The sequence below is a fragment of the Sitophilus oryzae genome, unplaced genomic scaffold (assembly GCF_002938485.1).
Source record: "Sitophilus oryzae breed Bouriz unplaced genomic scaffold, Soryzae_2.0 scaffold_358_pilon_pilon, whole genome shotgun sequence".
NCBI lineage: Eukaryota > Metazoa > Arthropoda > Insecta > Coleoptera > Curculionidae > Sitophilus > Sitophilus oryzae.
Window position 1 is genome coordinate 2,022,181 of NW_022146927.1, and position 12,611 is coordinate 2,034,791.

The 12,611-nt window shown below is 35.2% G+C and overlaps 1 protein-coding gene across 1 annotated transcript in view; it reads right to left on the reverse strand.

Annotated features, from left to right (window-relative positions):
• The window catches only part of LOC115884974 (ephrin-A4), a 401,696-nt gene that overhangs the window by 100,693 nt on the left and 288,392 nt on the right, over positions 1-12,611 (reverse strand). The window lies entirely within an intron of this gene.

Here is a 12,611-nt window from a genome sequence, read left to right on the forward strand (position 1 = left end):
GTGAAAACATTTCCAAAGCACCTTTTTACGTAGAATTTAATGGTTTAACTATAATTTTTTTAAAATTAATAATTTAAGAATTATCAACAGAAAAATTGATTTTTTATTTGGGACGCCCTGTATATTTTTTATTAAATGAAAAGAACTTAAAATTACCTTTCCAAAAATATAGCACACTTGATATCTTATTATATTATTTCCCTTTTTAATACAGAATTTTTAAAAATTCGCCACTTTCAGCCATTAGTAGGCTTTGGACCCCTTCCCCTAATCATCAATTATTGATGATTAGCTGAACATTGAACTGCCTCTAATGAAACTCGAAAACATATTTTTCCCGCCAGACGAGGCACCGCCTCAGAACGCTGAAGTTATCAGCTAACTTTTTCAGCCAATTTCGAGAATAATTGATTAGCTAACCATGATCCCAGCCGTTGGTCGTCAAGGCCGCCGCACTTAGTGCCTATGGACTCTGTATCTCGAAGAGGAATCGAGCCGTAAGGCAATTTTAAATTCTAAAAAAATATTCAGGGTGTCCCATATAAAAATCAAATTTTCTGTTGATAACTCTTAAATTATTAATTTTAAAAAAATTATACTTAAACTATTAAATTCTACGTAAAAAGGTGCTTTGGAAATGTTTTCACAAAAATACAAAATTTTCCATAGCAAAAAAGTTACAGCGATTTGTTAAAAATGCACATTTTTATAAACACCCTGTAACTCATAAACGGTAACAGATATCGACGTGCGATTTTCATCATCATGCTTTTGATAAAAATTGAGCTCCAGACACTGATATTAGTTTTCGTCTATCTCCTATAATAGAAAAGGGTGTTTTCCATTAAAAGCGTCCAATTTGACCCACCCTGTACAAAATTGTAAAAATTATGACTTGCAACAATTATTATTACTCTGGACACAAAAATACCATTTGATTTTAAAAAAATCGGTTTTTATTCATGCAAATAATTCAGTTAAATTAAGAATGATTGCTCTGTGTGTATGAATTTTTATCCATATAGTTCCATATAGCTCTATCTGTGTAAGTATACCCTAGATACATTTGTCAACAAATTATTTACAAATGTAACAGGATACACAGATTTATTTTCATTATGAGAAACTAGCCAAGATTAAAACGTTTGTATTTTTTATTTTTCTGATTACAATGTTTTATTTTTCGAGGTACAAGATGTAACATAACGCTTCTTATCGAGTTTACATTGTTACAACAATATTTCTGGTTAAAAATTTGTTTAAAAAGAATTACAATAAATTGAAAAATCGTAGGTTCGTGGGAAGCAAATATTTCATTGTTCACAGATATTAAAAAAGGCGTCAAAGTAAGCGTAATTAAAAGACCATACCATAACTTGGTATACTGATGCTTCCAAAACCAATACGGGAACAGGGATCGGAGTGTTTGGGCCGAGAGCTAATTACTCCGAACCAATGGGCACTTACCCTAGTATCCTACAGGCAGAAATCTACGCTATCGAGAGATGCGTACAACTTATCTTAGATAGGAACTATCGGAAACAAGAAATAGCCATCTTATCGATAGTCAAGCAGCGTTAAAGGCGATCAACTCAGTATCAATCAATTCGAAATTGGTCAAAGAATGCATAGAGAAGCTGAATAAATTAGGCAAAGAAAACAAAGTCCTCCTACACTGGGTGCCTGCTCACCAAGGGATAGAAGGCAATGAAAAAGCAAATAATCTAGCTAGGAAAGCAGCGAACACTCCACTAACTGAACCAGAACCGTTCTGCTTTCCAAGTGGTAACCAACTCAAGGCGGAACTCAAGAACTTGGAAGATTCCATCCGCAACCTGGAATGGAAATTTTCCAATGGTCTAAGACACTCGAAGAAGTTTCTGAGGGCTTATGATGAAGAAAAAATCACAGATCTTCCTGGGTCTGAGTAAGAACAATCTTCGGATTGTCACGGGGTTTTTAACAGGACACTGTCTCCTCAATGAACACCTCAGTAGATTGAAACTAAGAAGAAAAGGCGAATGCAGATTCTGTGGGGAAGATGGTGAAACACCAGTACACCTCATCACTGAGTGCGCCGAGACGACAACCATTCGTGCCATGAATTTTGGTACGACTGATATTGGAGATGGAGAACTACCCTCTATAAAACCGTCCCAGATACTGGCTTTTGTCAAAGCCCTGGGACTGTATGATGAGCTTTGATTCAAGAAAGGGGGACACAATGGATCTGTAAGGTCGAAGTGATTAACCCCCCTCCCACTCATTCTAAATTCTAAATTCTAAATTCTAAGTAAGCGTATAAGATATAGAGAGTGTTTCTGTGTAGTATCTTCAGGTATGCTTCAGGCATGGTAGATCAGGAAAATTGTTTTGTCAGTTTTAAATAAATTTTATTGAAAAAACAACTGAGTTATTAAATCCGGGGACATACTGTAGACCAGTGGTCAGTTTCCTTCCTTAACTCTACGAAATCGAGCGCAATCCGGCAACGTCGCCCTCGTAAACCGGTCATTTCCCGTACGGGACCGCGGGTTATCTTAATGGGAACCGCAAAATAAGCAAATTCTTCCATTTCCTTTCTTCTCTTTGGCCGTCCGTTTTTCTCTGTTTCTCTCTCGCTCTCTGCTTCGGGTCGTTTTCTAGTAAAAGGCTCCGCTTAATTGGTCGTAGAACTGCTGTTATCGGAAACAAAAGAAGAATTTTAGAAAGGCGACTCACCCAAATGGGTTTTCGCGCACGGCAAAAACAAACAGACGAAATGACTAACGCCAAACGACCTGCCCTGCTGCACTAGGAATGTTTCTATAAATAAATATCGATGTGTTAAACACCAGATTTGGAGAAACTAAATAATCATTCTATCAACCGGCCGGATAGCCCTGGCAGCTGTGGCCATTAAACCAAAATACTAGTACATCTATATCTCTGACTACTACTAACCAACAATTTGTTTTGTGTGGTCTGTGGTCTGTTTTTGTTTAAATGTTTTGTTGATTATTCATTATTTATAGTGATTTATTATGGGAATATGTAACGGAATTCAATTACCTCGGCAGTTTGATTTCGGAAAAGGCTAATATCGCCTCTGAAATTCAGCACAGGATTAGCAGCGCCTCAAGAGCATTCTCGAAATTAAAAGACAGGGTTTTCTACAATCATGACCTGAGGACAAAAACGAAACTTGCAGTGTACCGAGCAATTATAATCGCCACCATGTTATATGTAGTACCTATACATTATTTGTACATTGTAAAACATTTGCTGCATTTGTATGGTTCATAGTTTAGTTGCCAAAGTATTTATTACTATAAATAGGTATACACGTGCGGCAAAATTTCATTAGCAATAGGAGCTTTTCAATGCGATACAAAAAGATGGTAAGGCTGCAAAATACACTGCAGTATAACAGAGAGGGATAAAGTGTGTTTTCCCTACCATTGTATAGGGGAAGTGATCATAGAAGTGATACGATACGACGAGAGAGCCTCTGCGTGAGGGGGCGGGTCTTTAAGACGCTTGTGTGGGGGCTACCGGGTACTAATAGAATAGAATCCAAAAAATAGAAAGACGAAGGACAGTGTTGCCATTCTGTTAAATCAAAATTATGTTGGCTTATCCTAAATCCCGAATCTTCTAATCCCATTATCTTGCCTACTTAATGAAATATTAAATAAAGTACAAAACAATTTTAAGAACGTTTTCTCTAGGCACATAACAACTTCTTTCTAAAACAAAAAGTAACATGCAGAACTTTGAAATCATTTCTAAAATAGCAAGTGCAATTCTATGAAATGGCAATACTGTACGATCTTCCTTCCAGTCGCCCCGACACGCGGCGGCGGTGACAAAGGAATTAGGCCGAAAAAACTTTATAAAGGAGTAGCCGAACAGGGTTGCCGGGTTTGTTAGATTATAATTCCATACAAGAACAAAATTCTCGGTAGATCTTCAACAAAAATCAAAAGTACAGAAACAAAATCAAATATAATATTTAAGTCCAAAATTAGCATTCCTATGTGTCGTAATACTAGATCACTCAAATAAAATACAAATATAATAAATATAACAAGAATTAGAAATAGCTAGGTATATTATATTCAATGCGAGATTCTGAATCATACGTTCTACTCGCCTGGGGTAGTTTTGTTTTAAGGTTCGACATTTCGTGGTTTAGAGATTTAGCAATTTCAAGGCCACGCTTTTGATTGGAAAATTTTGAGGTTTGGATATGAGAATGGGATGGGACAGTGATTTCCCCAGTATGGTCTTGGGAGATAAGCTAAGGTTGGGGGCACGTGGATGGGAGGCGGCGGAATTTCCAAAATTTGTTATCTTATTGGAGTTTGTCTAACTCGACAGTCGTAGTGGAAGTGGAAACGGGGAAGTTGTTGTCCATCTCTGTTTAAGCTTAGACTTTTTATAGGCGTTTCATTCCAATGCATGTAATTCCTATGCCTAGATATCCTATTACCGGACCTGTATATGTTGTAGTTATTAACAGTATATTATGTATATTTCATGTAAACTATATCATTTTTAAAATACAAACCAAAAATCTGAGGAATAATTATGTTTTCCATGTATTCTACAACATATTTATTAATCCGTTATATCTAACTAGCGTGACGTCATAAATCTCGCCCGTAGGCTGATCTTTTAATAGAAGGCACTGCACGAGATACTTTGGTGAGACGGCCGTCTAATCAAGACCGTGTGTTTCGGCGCGCGTAAGGAAGTTTCACTTCAACAAGGCTGCATTCGGCATTAAATAGGATATTTAAAAGGACCGAATACAATGCGCATGCGTATGATAAATCGCTACCATTGATCACTACAAAAAAGCCACATATTTGGTATTTCCATTGGAAATACATTTTTTACAAAAGGCAACATTGCATTCGAGAAAAAAACACGAAGTTTGACAACGCCGTAGCTCGTGTTAAAGGTCCGAGCTCACTGCGGCGTTTATCAGCAGGATGAAATAAGTTCCACATCTGTAAGTTAATCTGTGTCGATGTCAATATGTATAAGTTCCTTATTCTACTAACAATAACAAATTAGGCAAAGAAAATAAATTCCTCCTATTCTGGGTACCAGCCCATCAAAAGATAGAAGGCAATGAAAAAGCAAACGATCTTGCTAGAAAAGGAGCGAACACTTCACTAACTGGACCAGAGTCCCTAGGGGAAATCAACTTAAAGCAGAATTCAAGAACCTGGAAGACTCCATCCGTATCCTGGAAAAGGAATCCTTCAGCGGTCTAAGACACTCGAAGAAATTTCTCAGGACTGAAAAAAAATCAAAGATTTTCCTTAATTTAAGTAAGAACAATCAGTTTTTTTACATGACACTGTCTCCCCAATGAACACCTCAGTAGATTGAAGCCTTGTTTATATATTCTTAAAGTTATTCAACCAACTAGACAAAATGTGCTGCTAACTGGAGGACAAATCGTGAACCTTTCGGGGCGGAGTCAAAAATATCGATTATTTTCGTTATTTTCTTCAGAGTAATGTAATAATATAGCCCGGGTATCTGCGAACTTTAATAGTGATCAGCTTTTATTGGTAGCTTCAAAGTTCAGGGTAACAAAAAATATTTTTCTGTAGGGAAACCGGTCCTGCCATCTAGTAGTCTTAGTCCATAAACGTCTTAGGTTGATCTACTTTAAAAATATATATACAAGGATTGAAGCTAAGAAATAATCTTTGACCCGTTTTTTTTTATCGTATGGTGCATCATTAAAAGTATTATATATTCACATATTACATAACGATATAAAAATCACATATTACACGAACGATAAAAAACATCGATATATTTGGACATCTTTAGTCCGGTGTCTTGATTTTTTCTAGGTCGTTTTGTTTTGGTGATGCGGTTAGAATCGAATATATTTTTCTGTTAAATATTGCAAAAAAGCCACAGGATTTAAATATTTATTTAAAAGATTGTGAAAGGAAACGTAAAAATACCGACGAAAGTAATCATCAAGATTTTTTTGTGTAAAACAACTTTCCTTTGTGAAAAAGATTCCCATAATAAAATTATTTTAAGGAACTGGTAATTTCAGAAACAATTTTGAAGATATGAATAAGTTAACATATTAAAAATGGAGGTATCCTCTAAGTATATAGTATATCTTAATATGGCGAAAAGAGAAGCTATAAAATACTGTTTTTAACGAAAAAACTAATAAACGTAAAAAATAGTTTAAGGAATTATTAGTAAAGTACAGGGTGGCTCCTCTCATACGCCGCGGAAGCTCCAAGGAGAACGGTAGTTTATATCGAAATTATATTTTGGCAGTATATGTAAGTTAATTGAAAGCATTTCAGGGTGTCCCCAAAAGAAGTTACACATCAAAGTTGTGTTTTTTCTAATGGAACACCCTATATATTAATTGATTTTCGGATTCTAGGAAAAAAATAAGCATATACCTAAAATCTAAGAATTTTGACGTATTTCACATTTTGTGAAAATGAAGAGTATATTTTAAATTTCGATAACAGCTACTGAAATTTTAATTGACCTTGTATAGCCTGATATTTAATTACAATAACCATTGTATGTTAAACCAAATTGAAATTTGACCCGAAAAGTTATACAGGGCAAGACAAAATCAATATGGAACATAAGTCACATTTAAGGGCAAGTTACTCCTTTATTTTAAATGGAACACCCAGTATATTTTTCCGGTGTTCAATGGGGAATTTATATATCTTCAAAATATTATTAAGGTTGCCTACACCTCAGATAAACATTTTCCCAGATATTTTAATTTTTGTGATTTTGCGTCAGTAAATCTTTATTAGTTGAAATAACCTAGGTGGCTGTGTGAAAATTAAAGATTGCAGAGTAAAATACTCAAGGGTAATAAAAAGATACACGTTTAAAACATATTTTAATTATTACAGAATTAAAACTAGATCAAATGCTCAAAATGCTTCCTTTCCTCTGTTAACTGCATAAAATGATTGCCTTTTCAAAAGGATCTTTTCATTTTAAAAGGCATATGTGGAGTTCTATCTCGAAAAGCAGTTACAATAATTTCTCTCATGTTGTCGACAAGTTGGTCGAGTTTTGTAAACACTGTCTTTAACATATCCCCATAAAAAAAACAGACTAGATAAAATCAGGAGCATTTAAGTATTCTATTAGAATCATATCAATTCTTTCTGATGTAGGATAAGTTTGCATTTTCTGCAAATTTCTGAGATTTTTTTTTGTTTTAACTGACACAAAATGATAACTAGCTGTTAAAGTTGGACTAATTAGACAGCTCTGTATGTTGAAGTAACGTCAGACATATCACAGCCACCTAGATTTTATCAAATAGGTAATAAAGATCTTCTCAGGTCAAATCATGTAAATGAAAATATCTAGGAAAATCTTTGTTTGAAGGTTAGGCAACCTTAATAGTATTTTGAAGAGATATGAATTCTCCATTGAATATCGGTGACCAATGTTCAATATTAATTTCGTCTCACCCTGTATAACATTTTGGATCAAGTTTTATTTGATTTAAAGTACCTGCAATAGTTAATTTAACTACATATTAGGCTATACCGGGTAAATTCGAATTTAGGTAGCTTTTATTGTAATTTAAAAATTGTTCTTTATTTCTAGAAAATGTTAAATATGTCAAAAACCTGACATTTTAATCATATACTTCTCTTATAAAACTCACCTTTATTTTTCTCCCAGAATCCAAAAATCAATTAATATATAGGGTGTCCCATTACAAAAAACACAACTTTGATATGTAACTTTTTCTGGGGACACCCTGTAGTAATCTCTATATTTTTTAAAAGTACTCTGATTTAACCTACATATGCAGCATATGCTCACAAAATTTATTAATTATTTCAATACAAACTGTCGTTCTCTTTGGAGCCTCCGCGGCGAATGAGAGGCGCCACCTTGTACCTACTGTGCTTAGAAAAACCCAAAATCATAAAATTTTGAATTGTACCACTTTTGTCGGAAAGCAGCGATATGCAAATATCTATTTATATTTTACGATATGTTTAGCGGGGTAGCTCGAAAAGAATATCGATAATCGAATATAAGGGGTAATAGCTACAGTAAAAGGTTGGCAAGAAAGACACGAGGGTCGGAGGGGGTAGATCGTAAAGAGGGCGCGTCGTTCGACAATGTAGCACGTTCCTAGGGGCAATTAAATGTCTCTGGGAGGAAGGAGAGCGATAAAAGCAATGCACCGTCGCGTTTACAATGTTGCCGATGTGCCGTCGGGCATGAAAAATGACGGGGGGAAGGAAATATATCGCGCAATAGAGAAATATAAAAATTTTAAGAGTCGCGGGTCGTCCGAGCGGTAAAAACGATGACTTGAGGGGGTTGAAGGGGGTTGAGGGGTTTGCTAACATGATTTACTACGAGTTTAATTTTAATCGTATACAGAATTGGACAATAGAAGATACAGACTTTAATGACTTGAGAATTATACAAGACAGTATTTTAGAGTAAATTATTTTCATAGATAGTTTATTACTTCAAAAAAGTCCTATAGGTATTTCGCTGTAAGATAGAATGATAGAAAAAGAAAGAATTATCAAAGAAGTAAGAAAAATCGAAGAGAAGAAAGAGAAAAACAAAAATTAACTTTGAAAAAAAAAATTGTATCGTTGTGAACAAGGAGACTTTACAGATTTTCCTCGTTTTTGTTTTAAACAGGGTTGCCACAAGCTACACAATTGTGTATTTTGCTACACATTTGCTTCCATGACTGCACAGCTACACCGCAATGGCCTGTGCTACACATTTTGAGATTTTACATATTTATTATAAAAACTAATACCAGAACAGTAAATCAGCTGACAAAAGCTGTTTTTTTTGCTTTTAAGTTATCTAAGTTACATTAAAAGAGTCCGCAAGTGAACTTTAAATTTTGAACTGACAAATATCATTTTCGGTCATCTTATATTGGTCGAGTCAAAAACGGTAAATAGACAGGATTGCTTAATTCCTTAAATAATACATAACACGTACTTTGGCCAAATTTCACTGTAGTTCGGTCCACTCGATGGCATACGTGAATAATATTCAATTACTATTTTACTTTTCCTCCCATATCAGCAAGGACTGCAGTTTCTATGGACAAATTTGGCCGATTAAACAGTCCTGAATTGTTTACAGTTTTTAAACAGACTTTTTAACCGGTCTAATTTTTCCATATATCGTTAGTATATCGTTAGTTATATTTCCATATATCGTTAGTTTCGCGACATGAATTTTGACGACATTGCAATATTTGCTGGCATGAGAGGAAATGAAATGGAAAATGAATATATTGACGTATACAAACGAGTGGAAGTGAGACTCTTATCAAGACTCGTAATAATTATGCTTTAAAATTTGGCGATTTTACGTCTTATTCTTGGTCTTATTGGATAGTTTACAATTATTGGTCATGGATTGCTACACAATGCTACACATTTTTATGGTCAAGTTCTGCACAATCAAAAATTTTCTTGTGGCAACCCTGGTTTTAGTAATCGTGAATGTTGAATGTTTTTGAGAAACTGGCCTTATGATTATACAGGGTGTCCCAGAAATAAGTGCAAGTATTTTCAGGGGTGGTAGATCTCGATAAAAGAAACATCTTTTCTCTATATCGTTTTTCAAATAATTCCAAAATAACATAGTTATTTTACTTTGAAAATTTCCAAAAAAATGATTTTTTGCTAAAATTTTGAGAACCACTGAATGTTTTCTGGATTTTTTTTTCTTGTAAATTTAATCTAATACCTATGTTGTCATATTATCAAGAAATTATGATTTTCAACTAAAAACTAAAAAAAAATCCAATTTTTTTTTACAACCTCGTAGGCGTGTTTCTGGGGTTGAACTATACTACCAGTTAAAATACTTGCACTAATTTCTGGGACATCCTGTATCACTTGGACGTACATAGCCAACAATAGATAAAGAGATTATCTAAATATGCGAGGGAGGCTACACCATAATTGGAAATGGTTGAATAAGCTGAAAATGATGATGATGAATAGCAGATTTACCCCTTTTACTACTATTTACGTAGAAAACACGTGAAACAAAAAGACAGTATTAGCGCCTCATTTACCACCAGCCTCTCTTAATTTCTACCAGCCAGTACATTTAATATTCGTCGTCCAACTTCCCAGAAATCTTTGCAACCTTTTCTTCTTCTCTTCCCTGCTTCGCCACGTTCGTTTTGTTTGGTGTCGCGTTACGGAGCTGTCCGCCGAAATGCTTCCCCCCTCTCCTCCCGGCACGTCTTTGACGTCCGACCGCCGGCCCGTGTAGAACACGACGTTTCGACACATTTCAGACCTCGCGACGGGCTCAGGTTTCGGCGCAGCGGCACCCGGTTCGAATCGGTTCCAACGGAAAACAGAACCAATGAGAAGGGGAATAGTAGAGTAGATATAAAATATATTTTTTTTATTTAATTACCGTGAATATTTCACTCATGTACAAAAAATCCCATATGAAGCGGATAATCCGGAATTTAACCATAGTTTTTTTATTGCAAATAATTAATCTTCATACTATTTTATGACACCCGTATTTTTTTTATTTTACTTCAATTTCACCAAAAATTAATCGATGTTAAGAATTTCAAATTTACACTTTTGCAATCTCTGACGTCACCTATCAAAAGTGTCATGGTTTGCCACCGGGTACAAAGGTAAATAAAAACCATTTTTCTAAATGTATTTTAAAGTGGATATAAAATTAATTGTAAAATAAAACTTAAGGAACTTATATAAAAATTATCTTCACAGCAGAATCTCGTACTTTTGCTGACATATTGTTGTCTTGCCGCTTCAAACCAGGCTTTTCGACGGCTTTCATCCAAAGGAACAGTTATAAAAACTTTTTCTGGAGAGCCTTTAGAGTTATTTAGACAGCCCTTCACAAAACAAACTTTAACACCCTTCATTACAAAAATAATAAAGAGGGTACAATAAAACAAAATTGAAAACTCAAAGTATTTAACACCAAACGCAAAATCCACAAAATACACATCTAACCATACGAACCCTCGAACACCTGGAACATTTTTGGTAGTGTTCAGTGCTTCGATAAAAATGGCAGTAACCTGTTAATTATAAAAATTTAAGTTTTAATTTCTAGTAGTAAAAAATATAAAAGTAAATTTAATATTGGGGCAATAAAGAATAATCCCACATAAAAACGTATTTTTAACGATCTTAATAAAAATAGAAAAATCAAACGCGATTTTAAGATATACGGTGTAAATACGGTAGCAGAGAACTAGACACGCCATAATATTATTCTTCAGAGGCTCGCGCCCTCTGTCAACTATTCAGTCAAATGCTGATAGGTGACACAATTATCTACGCGTCATTTCAAACCAGTAAAATTTGTATTGAATTTGATTTATTATTTATTCCTTAATTGTAACTTCGTTGCATTTCTTTTTGTATTGAGGGAGTACTTTTTAATCACTTCAATAATTGAATTTTATATTAAAAATAACAAAAATTTACTATGGTTAAATACCGGATTTTGCAACATTGCCGGAAAGTCGGTGACAGCTAACATTTGATCCATAAGAATATTTCGAGATTTTTATTTTTTTCGAAATTTGAAGTTTGTGACACATCTAAAAGCACCTTTGAATTTTGATGATCTGTCAGGGAGTCAATGTCGAAATTAAAGAAATTTGACAAGCGATAATTCATAAACTATGAGGTGTAATTACTAAATATTTTTTTAATTTAGCCAGCTATATTATGTCATCATGTGTAGTGAAAATTAATATTCTAGCTTTATCCACAACGAAGTTACAGGGTGGTCAAAAGTACCGCTAATACCTTCGAGAAAAGGATGGTACGGCTACATGAATATGTATTGATGTTTACTACAACACGCTGATTTGTTAGACTTACTTTTTTTACTTTTTCGTATTCGGATTATATTATAGTTTATTAACCCAGTAATGGGCTACGTCCAATGCTTCCCGTTTAGCCAGCCATAGGTCATCGAGGGTACATCTGTGGGGGCACGCAGGACATTGAAGAAGATGTTCCATGTCCTGAAAGGCGCCGCAGTCGCATTTGTCGTCATTTCTGTCCAGCAAACCCCATTCGATCAAATTGGATTTTACTGGGGCCACCCCAGTTCTGATTCGGTTGAGCATTCTCCAGGTTTTCCAGTCGCTAGAAACACCATTTGGTGGGTCCTCTCTAAGGGGTAGAGGGAGGGAGGTTCATCCAGGGGGTGGCTTAGGAAACGGCGTCTGGATTTAAGTCTACCTGTGCCGCACTCTTGGCCAAAAATTGAGTGACGAGCATCAAAGGTTTGTTTTAACTTCTCAGTATGTTCATGAGCTTTTCTGCGTAAATCGGGGCTTGTAAAACCTGCGGCCTTGTAAAGGTTTTCTAAGGGGATGGGTTTCATACAACCTGTCACTATTCTGCATGTTTCATTCAGACTGATGTTCACCTTTTTTGCATGGACCGATCTACACCACACTGGGGAGGCATAGTCTGCAGTTGAAAAACACAGAGCTTGAGCAGAAGTTCTGACCACGGTAGGTTTGGCTCCTCATTTACTATTGGTCAGCTTCCTTATAA